Genomic DNA, 4,729 nt, shown 5'->3' with positions numbered 1-4,729 from the left:
AGGAGGCTTTGAAAGCGTGGGTTGAGGAGGCCGTGTGGTTCACTGCGATGAGCTAAGTGCCCAGGGCCACCAGCAGACATGCTGGCCTGTGTCCGTCCTTTGTTCTGGGGTCCCTCTTGCACCATGTGGTGAGGCTGGTGGCTGGGAGCAGCTCAGGACAGGACCTGGTGGCATCTTACCTCTCCCACCCTCCTGTGGGCTCCAGTGGGCTCCAGTAGGTCCCAAGGGACAGCCTGCCTTCCTTGCAAAGCCCAGTAGCACTGGGAGCAGAAACTGGGGCCAAAGAGTGAGCACCCTGTTTGACAAGCTGGACCAGCCACCTCTTCTTCAGATGCAGGGGGAGCCCTGGCATGCTGACTCCTCCCTTCTCCCTTTCCCCTTTCCTCTTTCCTCCCTCTTTTCTTCCCCTCTCTCCTTCCCTGGTGGTGCCCTTTCCCAATGCCCACTTCATCCCTTTTCCTTTCTACATACCTGTCTTCTAGAGTTTCTTCTCTTTCCTCCCCATTACTTCCCTTCATCTGAATCTCCTCTTTGGTCCCTTTGTCCCTGCTCTCTGCTCCTCCTCCCCTTCCCTGGCCCCTGTTCAGCTCCATAATGAATGCAGGCAGAGCTGGACTAACATGCTCACTTGCTAGCTCAGCCACCCTCCAGAGAAGTCACTCTTCGGTGGCCACCTTCCTGACCCCCTGGTTGCTTCTCCACTTGTTCAGATATTGCTCTGAAGTCTGAGGAGGACAGAGCGGGGCTGCCACAGAAGCAGGCCAGAGGAGAAACCAAACCATGTGTCCACACTGTCCCCCAGCACTGCTGCTCTGAGAGCTTTCGGAGTCCTCAAAGGGTTAGGATTTAGGGGCTTCTTCAGAACCGGGAGTGAAAACAAGCATAGGTCAAAAGAAAAGCGACGGCCCCCACACAAAAATAATAATCACAAATGAAAACTATGTTAACTCTGAGTCCCAAAGTCGAAAAATTGCCTTGCATCTGTCACTAGAGAACACCCAAGGCCTCACTCTCTGGGTTCTGGGTGCCCTGGGAATGGCAGGAGGCTCTGAAAAGCGCGTGGGGGTGCAGAACTATGGGGGCTAGCCTGCCCGCTGGCAGGGGGGGGGTACCTCCTGTGGCGCTGTCCCGGCCTGACCCCCTGCGGACAGGGTGTGGCGCAGCGTCTGGGGTGGTCCTGGTGCCCTGGGGTTGGCGGGAGGCTGCGCCCAGCTCCTGGACTGCGTTTTCTGCTTCAGGTGAGGGCGTGTCGTGGTGTCACTTTACCTGTGAGCAGAGGGTCCTCCAGAGAAGCCATGGGTCGGGGAGGGGCAGCAGGCGGCGGGAATGGGAACAGGACACCGCGGCCTCAGGGGCTAGGCTGGAGCATGGGAGTGCAGGGGCAGCGAGTATGGTGGGTCCTGCAGTCCCAAATGGGCTGCAGCACAGCACACTGGCGCTGCGCGCCCCTCCTTCCCGCCTGGGCAATTAGCAAAGCCCCTCTCCCGGCCGCCCCCGCCCCCCTCCCTCCTGAGTCCTCTGAGAGCTCACTTCCAGCTTTGGAAATTAGCAAAGACCCTTCTCTGCGCTGGCCCCGCCCCCTCACTTCTGAGGCCGGAGCCCATGCTGGGGTGCGGGGCTAAGCCCTGGCATGCTGCTGCATTGCCAGCGCCTGCCCTGGGCAGCCTCCTAGCCTGGCTCCCTGAGCGGGTGTCCACGCGCAGCCTGGCTGCGAAAAGATCATCAGTCCTAAACGCCAGCTGCACTCTTGGGTCAGTTTGCTGGCTTCCAGATTGCGCCCAAAGCCAGGAACCAGCTTCCCCAGCACAGGCCTGGGCTGAGATGCCTGCCTGGGATCTGTCTGAGCAGTCTCCTCCACTCCAGGCAGGGATGGCACTTCGACCTGGATGTTTGGGTTTCTTGTTTGTTTTTTTGGTCATTGGTTATTACATGACCTCCAGGGTAGGTGCTCCACAAAGGGAGTGAAAACAGGACGCCATATATAGCATACAGCCATTCTAGAAAAATAGCTTGGGGTTCTCTCAGAAACGCGGCATTGGTCCTTGCACTATGGTTTAATAGAAAAGGGATTATGCACCAAGTTACTTAAATGAGCATAGGTTGAAATCGTTTACTGAGAGTAAATATTTTAAATAGTTATATTTTAACTAAATCTATCATCAATCATAAATCTATTACACGAAGGTTACAGGCAATTTAAAAGCAAGAGCACTCTCTTCAGGGTTTTAAATAACCCCTGTCTCTCTTGGCACATGAGAATGCAAAGATAGGAAATGGTTTGTAAAAGATCATATAATAGCTTTTACTAATTCTTTTTATTTGACAGACAGAGATCACAAGTAGGCAGAGAGGCAGGCAGAGAGAAAGATGGGGAAGCAGGCTCCCCGTCAAGCAGAGAGCCTGATGAAGGGCTGGATCCCAGGACCCTGAGATCATGACCTGAGCCCAAGGCAGAGGCTTAACACACGGAGCCACCCAGGCGCCCCCAGATGAAATACATTTCTGACTTAGAAACTTCAGATAGAATTATTTTGTCCATGATGACAACTGAAGAAAATGTGTCATCCCTAAACCTAACCTTAAACCCTACCTAAGATGACCTTAAAGCCCAAACTAGAACCCTGAATCCCAAACCTGGAATGGAACCCAAAGCCTGTACCTGAGCCCTGGATCCAAGCCCTGAACCACAAACCCAAACCCTAAACCAGACCTCCAAGTCATGAAACCTGAACCCAAATCTCAGCATGAAGTCAAACCCCAAATTTGACCTTGAACTTTATCCCATAAGCCCTGAGTCTTAAAGCCTAAATCATAAACTTAAAGCCCTAAACTATAACTCTGTTCCCTTGTCCTTCACTCTAAACCCTCACCCTAACACTAAACCCAAAGCCTGATCTAGAACTCTGACTAAAACCTGAACCTGTACCCAAATTCAAATGCTTCACCACACTTTGCTTAGGCACTTGCCATTGATGGATATTTGCAGTTTCTACCTTTTGATTCTTGTGAACATTGTTTGGGTTGGGGGCTAGGGTTAGGGTCTTGGATTAGGGTAGGGTCCAGGCTTGAGACCAAGTTGAGGTCAGAGTGTGGGTCTGCATCAGGGCCATGTTCAGTGACACTGTTTGGGTCAAGGACTGTTGTAATTCCACATTGTTTCCAATTCATTGTTCCTTAGCTATTTGGGGGGAAGTTGGGGGGTATTGGGCTCCATGCAGCTTGAATTTCCGGAATGAAATGGCATCAGCTGGACCCCAGGAGGGAGCAGGACCTTCCACTGAAGGGTGAGCTCCCACAGTCCTGCACTGCCTTGCACCGCCTGCAGAGGGCGCCAGACCCCAGCTCCGCCCTGAGCCAAGGCTGCACAGCCACAGCTGGGACCAGAGCCCCGCCTCTTCAGGACCCACTGTGGAGACTTCTGGAGAATGTGGGGCGCCTCCCACCCTGACAGGACAAGCTGAGGAGGGTGTGGCTCTGCATCCACACTGACCGGACCCGTTGTGGAGGACGCGCCCACACTGGCAGCAGTCCAACCTCCTAAGGACCAGATGCTGGAGGAGCTGAGGAGAAGCCGCCTGAGTGCACTGTCAAGGGGTTCGTGGTCTCAGGACCCCACAGAGGAAGGGCGCCCTGTGTAGACACTGGGGCTTCCGTCGTTTTGTGTGAGGAGACGTGGCCTCCTGCTGTGCTGTGCGCGGGGCTGTGGGGTCCCCCCTTTCTGGGCTCGGGTGCTCCTAGGTCCTCATCTGTGTTTGTGTGCTCGCGGATTAGGTTCCTTGGGCTCCTCAGATGGTCTGCAGTCAGGGAGCGTCCCCCTGCTTCGGTGCTTGTGCTCTCCCCACCTCAGCCCTGCGGGGTCCTTCCCGTGTCCACACCCACTCCAGGCTTGCACCGAGTCCGGAAATTCGGGAGCCAGAGTGAGGACTCTGTAGACGGTTTTGGGGAGAGTAGGTATTTTCCCAGTGTGGGTTCTTCCCTGAGCACAGTGCCTCCCCATCTCTGTGTGTACCCCTCCCTGTCTGTCGTCATTGTTGCAGGGCTGTCAGAGGACAGGTCTGTCACCTTCTTGGTTCAGGGGCCTCCCAGGTATCTTGCTGTCTTGGATGCAGGTGTAAATGAGATCGTTCTCCGCAGTCTCTTTCTGATGGTTCCTTCGGAGCACCTAGGAGTGCCACTAATTTGTGCATATTGATTTTGTTCCTTGCAAATTCTTGAATTTATTAGTTCAATTGGCCTTAAACTCAATCTGCCAGTTATTTGACCAGCAGCATGGGTTTAAATTGGGAAGAGCAGAGAATGGCAGTCTGGGCTGAGCAAGCTAAGGTCCCATCACAGGCAAGTGCGAGAAACAAAGGAGAGGAACATTATTTCATGGAGGAGGAAGAAGATGGGAAGGGTGCTTGAAGAAAAGTCCCTTGGAGAAAGGCAGGGTGATGGAGAATTCTCACCAGCTGAGCTGCAAAGCTCCTACAAAAAGTCAGGAGATGAACCTCCAGCTTCCCCTGTGGGGCCTAAAATTGGTGAGTCTCTCCTGTGGGGGATTGCAATGTGGGGTCTGTAATGGGCACTGAGCACCAGGCGCCCCCTTCCAGCCTCCCCTTCTGGCATCCCCAGTCCACTTTACTGGGGCTTCCCTTCCTGCTTTTGCACAGTTCTAACCAGCTTGTGGTGGAACGTTGTGGAAAAACTGAAATTCCAAATCCACTGCTTCTACTGCACCTGAGATACA

Source organism: Mustela nivalis, assembly GCF_964662115.1.
Source record: "Mustela nivalis genome assembly, contig: HAP1_SCAFFOLD_602, whole genome shotgun sequence".
In the NCBI taxonomy this organism is placed as follows: domain Eukaryota; kingdom Metazoa; phylum Chordata; class Mammalia; order Carnivora; family Mustelidae; genus Mustela; species Mustela nivalis.
This window is presented reverse-complemented; position numbering follows the sequence as displayed.